Source organism: Gorilla gorilla, chromosome 18 (assembly GCF_029281585.2).
Source record: "Gorilla gorilla gorilla isolate KB3781 chromosome 18, NHGRI_mGorGor1-v2.1_pri, whole genome shotgun sequence".
Classification (NCBI taxonomy): Eukaryota; Metazoa; Chordata; class Mammalia; order Primates; family Hominidae; genus Gorilla; species Gorilla gorilla.
In genome coordinates, this window is record NC_073242.2 from 116,795,739 (window position 1) to 116,808,941 (window position 13,203).

Consider the following 13,203-nt stretch of genomic DNA (forward strand, 5'->3'; position numbering starts at 1 on the left):
GGCAAGAAATAACTAAAATCAGAGCAGAACTGAAGGAAATAGAGACACAAAAAACCCTTCAAAAAATGAATGAATCCAGGAGCTGGTTTTTTGAAAGGATCAACAAAATTGATAGACCGCTAGCAAGACTAATAAAGAAAAAAAGAGAGAAGAATCAAATAGACGCAATAAAAAATGATAAAGGGGATATCACCACCGATCCCACAGAAATACAAAGTACCATCAGAGAATACTACAAACACCTCTACGCAAATAAACTAGAAAATCTAGAAGAAATGGATAAATTCCTCGACACATACACTCTACCAAGACTAAACCAGGAAGAAGTTGAATCGCTGAATAGACCAATAACAGGATCTGAAATTGTGGCAATAATCAATAATTTACCAACCAAAAAGAGTCCAGGGCCAGATGGATTCACAGCCGAATTCTACCAGAGGCACAAGGAGGAACTGGTACAATTCCTTCTGAAATTATTCCAATCAACAGAAAAAGAGGGAATCCTCCCTAACTCATTTTATGAGGTCAGCATCATTCTGATACCAAAGCCGGGCAGAGACACAACGAAAAAAGAGAATTTTAGACCAATATCCTTGATGAACATTGGTGCAAAAATCCTCAACAAAATACTGGCAAAACGAATCCAGCAGCACATCAAAAAGCTGATCCACCATGATCAAGTGGGCTTCATCCCTGGGATGCAAGGCTGGTTCAATATACACAAATCAATAAATGTAATCCAGCATATAAACAGAGCCAAAGACAAAAACCACATGATGATCTCAGTAGATGCAAAAAAGGCCTTTGACAAAATTCAACAACCCTTCATGCTAAAAACTCTCAATAAATTAGGTATTGATGGGACGTATTCCAAAATAATAAGAGCTATCTATGACAAACCCACAGCCAATATCATACTGAATGGGCAAAAACTGGAAGCAGGGGGAGGAGCCAAGATGGCCGAATAGGAAGAGCTCCGGTCTACAGCTCCCAGCGTGAGCGACGCAGAAGACAGGTGATTTCTGCATTTCCATCTGAGGTACCGGGTTCATCTCACTAGGGAGTGCCACACAGTGGGAGCAGGTCAGTGGGTGCGCGCACCATGCGTGAGCCGAAGCAGGGTGAGGCATTGCCTCACTTGGGAAGCACAAGGGGTCAGGGAGTTCCCTGTCTGAGTCAAAGAAAGGGGTGATGGACGGCACCTGGAAAATCGGGTCACTCCCACCCGAATACTGCGCTTTTCCGACGGGCTTAAAAAACGGCGCACCATGAGATTATATCCCGCACCTGGCTTGGAGGGTCCTACGCCCACAGAGTCTCGCTGATTGCTAGCACAGCAGTCTGAGATCAAACTGCAAGGCGGCAGCGAGGCTGGGGGAGGGGCGCCCGCCATTGCCCAGGCTTGCTTAGGTAAACAAAGCAGCCAGGAAGCTCGAACTGGGTGGAGCCCACCACAGCTCAAGGAGGCCTGCCTGCCTCTGTAGGCTCCACCTTTGGGGGCAGGGCACAGACAAACAAGAAGACAGCAGTAACCTCTGCAGACTTAAATGTCCCTGTCTGACAGCTTTGAAGAGAGCAGTGGTTCTCCCAGCACACAGCTGGAGATCTGAGAACGGGCAGACTGCCTCCTCAAGCGGGTGCCTGACCCCTGACCCCCGAGCAGCCTAACTGGGAGGCACCCCCCACCAGGGGCACACTGACACCTCACACGGCAGGGTACTCCGACAGACCCGCAGCTGAGGGTCCTCTCTGTTAGAAGGAAAACTAACAAACAGAAAGGACATCCACACCAAAAACCCATCTGTACATCACCATCATCAAAGACCAAAAGTAGATAAAACCACAAAGATGGGGAAAAAACAGAACAGTAAAACTGGAAACTCTAGAAAGCAGAGCGCCTCTCTTCGCAGTTCCTCACCAGCAACGGAACAAAGCTGGATGGAGAATGACTTTGACGAGCTGAGAGAAGAAGGCTTCAGACGATCAAATTACTCTGAGCTAAACGGGAGGACATTCAAACCAAAGGCAAAGGAGTTGAAAACTTTGACAAAAATTTAGAAGAATGTATAACTAGAATAACCAATACAGAGAAGTGCTTAAAGGAGCTGATGGAGCTGAAAACCAAGGCTTGAGAACTACGTGAAGAATGCAGGAGCCGCAGGAGCCTCAGGAGCCGATGTGATCAACTGGAAGAAAGGGTATCAGCGATGGAAGATGAAATGAATGAAATGAAGTGAGAAGGGAAGTCTAGAGAAAAAAGAATAGAAAGAAATGAGCAAAGCCTCCAAGAAATATGGGACTATGTGAAAAGACCAAATCTACGTCTGATTGGTGTACCTGAAAGTGATGGGGAGAATGGAACCAAGTTGGAAAACACTCTGCAGGATATTATCCAGGAGAACTTTCCCAATCTAGCAAGGCAGGCCAACGTTCAGATTCAGGAAATACAGAGAACGCCACAAAGATACTCCTCGAGAAGAGCAACTCCAAGACACATAATTGTCAGATTCACCAAAGTTGAAATGAAGGAAAAAATGTTAAGGGCAGCCAGAGAGAAAGGTCGGGTTACCCTCAAAGGGAAGCCCATCAGACTAACAGCGGATCTCTCGGCAGAAACCCTACAAGCCAGAAGAGACTGGGGGCCAATATTCAACATTCTTAAAGAAAAGAATTTTCAACCCAGAATTTCATAGCCAGCCAAACTAAGCTTCATAAGTGAAGGAGAAATAAAATACTTTACAGACAAGCAAATGCTGAGAGATGTTGTCACCACCAGGCCTGCCCTACAAGACCTCCCGAAGGAAGCGCTAAACATGGAAAGGAACAACCGGTACCAGCCGCTGCAAAATCATGCCAAAATGTAAAGACCATCGAGACTAGGAAGAAACTGCATCAACTAACGAGCAAAATCACCAGCTAACATCACAATGACAGGATCAAATTCACACATAACAATATTAACTTTAAATGTAAATGGACTAAATGCTCCAATTAAAAGACACAGACTGGCAAATTGGATAAAGAGTCAAGACCCATCAGTGTGCTGTATTCAGGAAACCCATCTCACGTGCAGAGACACACATAGGCTCAAAAGAAAAGGATGGAGGAAGATCTACCAAGCAAATGGAAAACAAAAAAAGGCAGGGGTTGCAATCCTAGTCTCTGATAAAACAGACTTTAAACCAACAAAGATCAAAAGAGACAAAGAAGGCCATTACATAATGGTAAAGGGATCAATTCAACAAGAAGAGCTAACTGTCCTAAATATATATGCACCCAATACAGGAGCACCCAGATTCATAAAGCAAGTCCTGAGTGACCTACAAAGAGACTTGGACTCCCACACATTAATAATGGGAGACTTTAACACCCCACTGTCAACATTAGACAGATCAACGAGACAGAAAGTCAACAAGGATACCCAGGAATTGAACTCAGCTCTGCACCAAGCGGACCTAATAGACATCTACAGAACTCTCCACCCCAAATCAACAGAATATACATTTTTTTCAGCACCACACCACACCTATTCCAAAATTGACCACACACTTGGAAGTAAAGCTCTCCTCAGCAAATGTAAAAGAACAGAGATTATAACAAACTATCTCTCAGACCACAGTGCAATCAAACTAGAACTCAGGATTAAGAATCTCAGTCAAAACCGCTCAACTACACGGAAACTGAACAACCTGCTCCTGAATGACTACTGGGTACATAACGAAATGAAGGCAGAAATAAAGATGTTCTTTGAAACCAACGAGAACAAAGACACAACATTCCAGAATCTCTGGGACGCATTCAAAGCAGTGTGTAGAGGGAAATTTATAGCACTAAATGCCTACAAGAGAAAGCAGGAAAGATCCAAAATTGACACCCTAACATCACAATTAAAAGAACTAGAAAAGCAAGAGCAAACACATTCAAAAGCTAGCAGAAGGCAAGAAATAACTAAAATCAGAGCAGAACTGAAGGAAATAGAGACACAAAAAACCCTTCAAAAAATGAATGAATCCAGGAGCTGGTTTTTTGAAAGGATCAACAAAATTGATAGACCGCTAGCAAGACTAATAAAGAAAAAAAGAGAGAAGAATCAAATAGACGCAATAAAAAATGATAAAGGGGATATCACCACCGATCCCACAGAAATACAAAGTACCATCAGAGAATACTACAAACACCTCTACGCAAATAAACTAGAAAATCTAGAAGAAATGGATAAATTCCTCGACACATACACTCTACCAAGACTAAACCAGGAAGAAGTTGAATCGCTGAATAGACCAATAACAGGATCTGAAATTGTGGCAATAATCAATAATTTACCAACCAAAAAGAGTCCAGGGCCAGATGGATTCACAGCCGAATTCTACCAGAGGCACAAGGAGGAACTGGTACAATTCCTTCTGAAATTATTCCAATCAACAGAAAAAGAGGGAATCCTCCCTAACTCATTTTATGAGGTCAGCATCATTCTGATACCAAAGCCGGGCAGAGACACAACGAAAAAAGAGAATTTTAGACCAATATCCTTGATGAACATTGGTGCAAAAATCCTCAACAAAATACTGGCAAAACGAATCCAGCAGCACATCAAAAAGCTGATCCACCATGATCAAGTGGGCTTCATCCCTGGGATGCAAGGCTGGTTCAATATACACAAATCAATAAATGTAATCCAGCATATAAACAGAGCCAAAGACAAAAACCACATGATGATCTCAGTAGATGCAAAAAAGGCCTTTGACAAAATTCAACAACCCTTCATGCTAAAAACTCTCAATAAATTAGGTATTGATGGGACGTATTCCAAAATAATAAGAGCTATCTATGACAAACCCACAGCCAATATCATACTGAATGGGCAAAAACTGGAAGCAGGGGGAGGAGCCAAGATGGCCGAATAGGAAGAGCTCCGGTCTACAGCTCCCAGCGTGAGCGACGCAGAAGACAGGTGATTTCTGCATTTCCATCTGAGGTACCGGGTTCATCTCACTAGGGAGTGCCACACAGTGGGAGCAGGTCAGTGGGTGCGCGCACCATGCGTGAGCCGAAGCAGGGTGAGGCATTGCCTCACTTGGGAAGCACAAGGGGTCAGGGAGTTCCCTGTCTGAGTCAAAGAAAGGGGTGATGGACGGCACCTGGAAAATCGGGTCACTCCCACCCGAATACTGCGCTTTTCCGACGGGCTTAAAAAACGGCGCACCATGAGATTATATCCCGCACCTGGCTTGGAGGGTCCTACGCCCACAGAGTCTCGCTGATTGCTAGCACAGCAGTCTGAGATCAAACTGCAAGGCGGCAGCGAGGCTGGGGGAGGGGCGCCCGCCATTGCCCAGGCTTGCTTAGGTAAACAAAGCAGCCAGGAAGCTCGAACTGGGTGGAGCCCACCACAGCTCAAGGAGGCCTGCCTGCCTCTGTAGGCTCCACCTTTGGGGGCAGGGCACAGACAAACAAGAAGACAGCAGTAACCTCTGCAGACTTAAATGTCCCTGTCTGACAGCTTTGAAGAGAGCAGTGGTTCTCCCAGCACGCAGTTGGAGATCTGAGAACGGGCAGACTGCCTCCTCAAGCGGGTGCCTGACCCCTGACCCCCGAGCAGCCTAACTGGGAGGCACCCCCCACCAGGGGCACACTGACACCTCACACGGCAGGGTACTCCGACAGACCCGCAGCTGAGGGTCCTCTCTGTTAGAAGGAAAACTAACAAACAGAAAGGACATCCACACCAAAAACCCATCTGTACATCACCATCATCAAAGACCAAAAGTAGATAAAACCACAAAGATGGGGAAAAAACAGAACAGTAAAACTGGAAACTCTAGAAAGCAGAGCGCCTCTCCTCGCAGTTCCTCACCAGCAACGGAACAAAGCTGGATGGAGAATGACTTTGACGAGCTGAGAGAAGAAGGCTTCAGACGATCAAATTACTCTGAGCTAAACGGGAGGACATTCAAACCAAAGGCAAAGGAGTTGAAAACTTTGACAAAAATTTAGAAGAATGTATAACTAGAATAACCAATACAGAGAAGTGCTTAAAGGAGCTGATGGAGCTGAAAACCAAGGCTTGAGAACTACGTGAAGAATGCAGGAGCCGCAGGAGCCTCAGGAGCCGATGCGATCAACTGGAAGAAAGGGTATCAGCGATGGAAGATGAAATGAATGAAATGAAGTGAGAAGGGAAGTCTAGAGAAAAAAGAATAGAAAGAAATGAGTAAAGCCTCCAAGAAATATGGGACTATGTGAAAAGACCAAATCTACGTCTGATTGGTGTACCTGAAAGTGATGGGGAGAATGGAACCAAGTTGGAAAACACTCTGCAGGATATTATCCAGGAGAACTTTCCCAATCTAGCAAGGCAGGCCAACGTTCAGATTCAGGAAATACAGAGAACGCCACAAAGATACTCCTCGAGAAGAGCAACTCCAAGACACATAATTGTCAGATTCACCAAAGTTGAAATGAAGGAAAAAATGTTAAGGGCAGCCAGAGAGAAAGGTCGGGTTACCCTCAAAGGGAAGCCCATCAGACTAACAGCGGATCTCTCGGCAGAAACCCTACAAGCCAGAAGAGACTGGGGGCCAATATTCAACATTCTTAAAGAAAAGAATTTTCAACCCAGAATTTCATAGCCAGCCAAACTAAGCTTCATAAGTGAAGGAGAAATAAAATACTTTACAGACAAGCAAATGCTGAGAGATGTTGTCACCACCAGGCCTGCCCTACAAGACCTCCCGAAGGAAGCGCTAAACATGGAAAGGAACAACCGGTACCAGCCGCTGCAAAATCATGCCAAAATGTAAAGACCATCGAGACTAGGAAGAAACTGCATCAACTAACGAGCAAAATCACCAGCTAACATCACAATGACAGGATCAAATTCACACATAACAATATTAACTTTAAATGTAAATGGACTAAATGCTCCAATTAAAAGACACAGACTGGCAAATTGGATAAAGAGTCAAGACCCATCAGTGTGCTGTATTCAGGAAACCCATCTCACGTGCAGAGACACACATAGGCTCAAAAGAAAAGGATGGAGGAAGATCTACCAAGCAAATGGAAAACAAAAAAAGGCAGGGGTTGCAATCCTAGTCTCTGATAAAACAGACTTTAAACCAACAAAGATCAAAAGAGACAAAGAAGGCCATTACATAATGGTAAAGGGATCAATTCAACAAGAAGAGCTAACTGTCCTAAATATATATGCACCCAATACAGGAGCACCCAGATTCATAAAGCAAGTCCTGAGTGACCTACAAAGAGACTTGGACTCCCACACATTAATAATGGGAGACTTTAACACCCCACTGTCAACATTAGACAGATCAACGAGACAGAAAGTCAACAAGGATACCCAGGAATTGAACTCAGCTCTGCACCAAGCGGACCTAATAGACATCTACAGAACTCTCCACCCCAAATCAACAGAATATACATTTTTTTTCAGCACCACACCACACCTATTCCAAAATTGACCACACACTTGGAAGTAAAGCTCTCCTCAGCAAATGTAAAAGAACAGAGATTATAACAAACTATCTCTCAGACCACAGTGCAATCAAACTAGAACTCAGGATTAAGAATCTCAGTCAAAACCGCTCAACTACACGGAAACTGAACAACCTGCTCCTGAATGACTACTGGGTACATAACGAAATGAAGGCAGAAATAAAGATGTTCTTTGAAACCAACGAGAACAAAGACACAACATTCCAGAATCTCTGGGACGCATTCAAAGCAGTGTGTAGAGGGAAATTTATAGCACTAAATGCCTACAAGAGAAAGCAGGAAAGATCCAAAATTGACACCCTAACATCACAATTAAAAGAACTAGAAAAGCAAGAGCAAACACATTCAAAAGCTAGCAGAAGGCAAGAAATAACTAAAATCAGAGCAGAACTGAAGGAAATAGAGACACAAAAAACCCTTCAAAAAATGAATGAATCCAGGAGCTGGTTTTTTGAAAGGATCAACAAAATTGATAGACCGCTAGCAAGACTAATAAAGAAAAAAAGAGAGAAGAATCAAATAGACGCAATAAAAAATGATAAAGGGGATATCACCACCGATCCCACAGAAATACAAAGTACCATCAGAGAATACTACAAACACCTCAACGCAAATAAACTAGAAAATCTAGAAGAAATGGATAAATTCCTCGACACATACACTCTACCAAGACTAAACCAGGAAGAAGTTGAATCGCTGAATAGACCAATAACAGGATCTGAAATTGTGGCAATAATCAATAATTTACCAACCAAAAAGAGTCCAGGGCCAGATGGATTCACAGCCGAATTCTACCAGAGGCACAAGGAGGAACTGGTACAATTCCTTCTGAAATTATTCCAATCAACAGAAAAAGAGGGAATCCTCCCTAACTCATTTTATGAGGTCAGCATCATTCTGATACCAAAGCCGGGCAGAGACACAACGAAAAAAGAGAATTTTAGACCAATATCCTTGATGAACATTGGTGCAAAAATCCTCAACAAAATACTGGCAAAACGAATCCAGCAGCGCATCAAAAAGCTGATCCACCATGATCAAGTGGGCTTCATCCCTGGGATGCAAGGCTGGTTCAATATACACAAATCAATAAATGTAATCCAGTATATAAACAGAGCCAAAGACAAAAACCACATGATGATCTCAGTAGATGCAAAAAAGGCCTTTGACAAAATTCAACAACCCTTCATGCTAAAAACTCTCAATAAATTAGGTATTGATGGGACGTATTCCAAAATAATAAGAGCTATCTATGACAAACCCACAGCCAATATCATACTGAATGGGCAAAAACTGGAAGCAGGGGGAGGAGCCAAGATGGCCGAATAGGAAGAGCTCCGGTCTACAGCTCCCAGCGTGAGCGACGCAGAAGACAGGTGATTTCTGCATTTCCATCTGAGGTACCGGGTTCATCTCACTAGGGAGTGCCACACAGTGGGAGCAGGTCAGTGGGTGCGCGCACCATGCGTGAGCCGAAGCAGGGTGAGGCATTGCCTCACTTGGGAAGCACAAGGGGTCAGGGAGTTCCCTGTCTGAGTCAAAGAAAGGGGTGATGGACGGCACCTGGAAAATCGGGTCACTCCCACCCGAATACTGCGCTTTTCCGACGGGCTTAAAAAACGGCGCACCATGAGATTATATCCCGCACCTGGCTTGGAGGGTCCTACGCCCACAGAGTCTCGCTGATTGCTAGCACAGCAGTCTGAGATCAAACTGCAAGGCGGCAGCGAGGCTGGGGGAGGGGCACCCGCCATTGCCCAGGCTTGCTTAGGTAAACAAAGCAGCCAGGAAGCTCGAACTGGGTGGAGCCCACCACAGCTCAAGGAGGCCTGCCTGCCTCTGTAGGCTCCACCTTTGGGGGCAGGGCACAGACAAACAAGAAGACAGCAGTAACCTCTGCAGACTTAAATGTCCCTGTCTGACAGCTTTGAAGAGAGCAGTGGTTCTCCCAGCACGCAGTTGGAGATCTGAGAACGGGCAGACTGCCTCCTCAAGCGGGTGCCTGACCCCTGACCCCCGAGCAGCCTAACTGGGAGGCACCCCCCACCAGGGGCACACTGACACCTCACACGGCAGGGTACTCCGACAGACCCGCAGCTGAGGGTCCTCTCTGTTAGAAGGAAAACTAACAAACAGAAAGGACATCCACACCAAAAACCCATCTGTACATCACCATCATCAAAGACCAAAAGTAGATAAAACCACAAAGATGGGGAAAAAACAGAACAGTAAAACTGGAAACTCTAGAAAGCAGAGCGCCTCTCCTCGCAGTTCCTCACCAGCAACGGAACAAAGCTGGATGGAGAATGACTTTGACGAGCTGAGAGAAGAAGGCTTCAGACGATCAAATTACTCTGAGCTAAACGGGAGGACATTCAAACCAAAGGCAAAGGAGTTGAAAACTTTGACAAAAATTTAGAAGAATGTATAACTAGAATAACCAATACAGAGAAGTGCTTAAAGGAGCTGATGGAGCTGAAAACCAAGGCTTGAGAACTACGTGAAGAATGCAGGAGCCGCAGGAGCCTCAGGAGCCGATGCGATCAACTGGAAGAAAGGGTATCAGCGATGGAAGATGAAATGAATGAAATGAAGCGAGAAGGGAAGTCTAGAGAAAAAAGAATAAAAAGAAATGAGCAAAGCCTCCAAGAAATATGGGACTATGTGAAAAGACCAAATCTACGTCTGATTGGTGTACCTGAAAGTGATGGGGAGAATGGAACCAAGTTGGAAAACACTCTGCAGGATATTATCCAGGAGAACTTTCCCAATCTAGCAAGGCAGGCCAACGTTCAGATTCAGGAAATACAGAGAACGCCACAAAGATACTCCTCGAGAAGAGCAACTCCAAGACACATAATTGTCAGATTCACCAAAGTTGAAATGAAGGAAAAAATGTTAAGGGCAGCCAGAGAGAAAGGTCGGGTTACCCTCAAAGGGAAGCCCATCAGACTAACAGCGGATCTCTCGGCAGAAACCCTACAAGCCAGAAGAGACTGGGGGCCAATATTCAACATTCTTAAAGAAAAGAATTTTCAACCCAGAATTTCATAGCCAGCCAAACTAAGCTTCATAAGTGAAGGAGAAATAAAATACTTTACAGACAAGCAAATGCTGAGAGATGTTGTCACCACCAGGCCTGCCCTACAAGACCTCCCGAAGGAAGCGCTAAACATGGAAAGGAACAACCGGTACCAGCCGCTGCAAAATCATGCCAAAATGTAAAGACCATCGAGACTAGGAAGAAACTGCATCAACTAACGAGCAAAATCACCAGCTAACATCACAATGACAGGATCAAATTCACACATAACAATATTAACTTTAAATGTAAATGGACTAAATGCTCCAATTAAAAGACACAGACTGGCAAATTGGATAAAGAGTCAAGACCCATCAGTGTGCTGTATTCAGGAAACCCATCTCACGTGCAGAGACACACATAGGCTCAAAAGAAAAGGATGGAGGAAGATCTACCAAGCAAATGGAAAACAAAAAAAGGCAGGGGTTGCAATCCTAGTCTCTGATAAAACAGACTTTAAACCAACAAAGATCAAAAGAGACAAAGAAGGCCATTACATAATGGTAAAGGGATCAATTCAACAAGAAGAGCTAACTGTCCTAAATATATATGCACCCAATACAGGAGCACCCAGATTCATAAAGCAAGTCCTGAGTGACCTACAAAGAGACTTGGACTCCCACACATTAATAATGGGAGACTTTAACACCCCACTGTCAACATTAGACAGATCAACGAGACAGAAAGTCAACAAGGATACCCAGGAATTGAACTCAGCTCTGCACCAAGCGGACCTAATAGACATCTACAGAACTCTCCACCCCAAATCAACAGAATATACATTTTTTTCAGCACCACACCACACCTATTCCAAAATTGACCACACACTTGGAAGTAAAGCTCTCCTCAGCAAATGTAAAAGAACAGAGATTATAACAAACTATCTCTCAGACCACAGTGCAATCAAACTAGAACTCAGGATTAAGAATCTCAGTCAAAACCGCTCAACTACACGGAAACTGAACAACCTGCTCCTGAATGACTACTGGGTACATAACGAAATGAAGGCAGAAATAAAGATGTTCTTTGAAACCAACGAGAACAAAGACACAACATTCCAGAATCTCTGGGACGCATTCAAAGCAGTGTGTAGAGGGAAATTTATAGCACTAAATGCCTACAAGAGAAAGCAGGAAAGATCCAAAATTGACACCCTAACATCACAATTAAAAGAACTAGAAAAGCAAGAGCAAACACATTCAAAAGCTAGCAGAAGGCAAGAAATAACTAAAATCAGAGCAGAACTGAAGGAAATAGAGACACAAAAAACCCTTCAAAAAATGAATGAATCCAGGAGCTGGTTTTTTGAAAGGATCAACAAAATTGATAGACCGCTAGCAAGACTAATAAAGAAAAAAAGAGAGAAGAATCAAATAGACGCAATAAAAAATGATAAAGGGGATATCACCACCGATCCCACAGAAATACAAAGTACCATCAGAGAATACTACAAACACCTCTACGCAAATAAACTAGAAAATCTAGAAGAAATGGATAAATTCCTCGACACATACACTCTACCAAGACTAAACCAGGAAGAAGTTGAATCGCTGAATAGACCAATAACAGGATCTGAAATTGTGGCAATAATCAATAATTTACCAACCAAAAAGAGTCCAGGGCCAGATGGATTCACAGCCGAATTCTACCAGAGGCACAAGGAGGAACTGGTACAATTCCTTCTGAAATTATTCCAATCAACAGAAAAAGAGGGAATCCTCCCTAACTCATTTTATGAGGTCAGCATCATTCTGATACCAAAGCCGGGCAGAGACACAACGAAAAAAGAGAATTTTAGACCAATATCCTTGATGAACATTGGTGCAAAAATCCTCAACAAAATACTGGCAAAACGAATCCAGCAGCACATCAAAAAGCTGATCCACCATGATCAAGTGGGCTTCATCCCTGGGATGCAAGGCTGGTTCAATATACACAAATCAATAAATGTAATCCAGCATATAAACAGAGCCAAAGACAAAAACCACATGATGATCTCAGTAGATGCAAAAAAGGCCTTTGACAAAATTCAACAACCCTTCATGCTAAAAACTCTCAATAAATTAGGTATTGATGGGACGTATTCCAAAATAATAAGAGCTATCTATGACAAACCCACAGCCAATATCATACTGAATGGGCAAAAACTGGAAGCAGGGGGAGGAGCCAAGATGGCCGAATAGGAAGAGCTCCGGTCTACAGCTCCCAGCGTGAGCGACGCAGAAGACAGGTGATTTCTGCATTTCCATCTGAGGTACCGGGTTCATCTCACTAGGGAGTGCCACACAGTGGGAGCAGGTCAGTGGGTGCGCGCACCATGCGTGAGCCGAAGCAGGGTGAGGCATTGCCTCACTTGGGAAGCACAAGGGGTCAGGGAGTTCCCTGTCTGAGTCAAAGAAAGGGGTGATGGACGGCACCTGGAAAATCGGGTCACTCCCACCCGAATACTGCGCTTTTCCGACGGGCTTAAAAAACGGCGCACCATGAGATTATATCCCGCACCTGGCTTGGAGGGTCCTACGCCCACAGAGTCTCGCTGATTGCTAGCACAGCAGTCTGAGATCAAACTGCAAGGCGGCAGCGAGGCTGGGGGAGGGGCGCCCGCCATT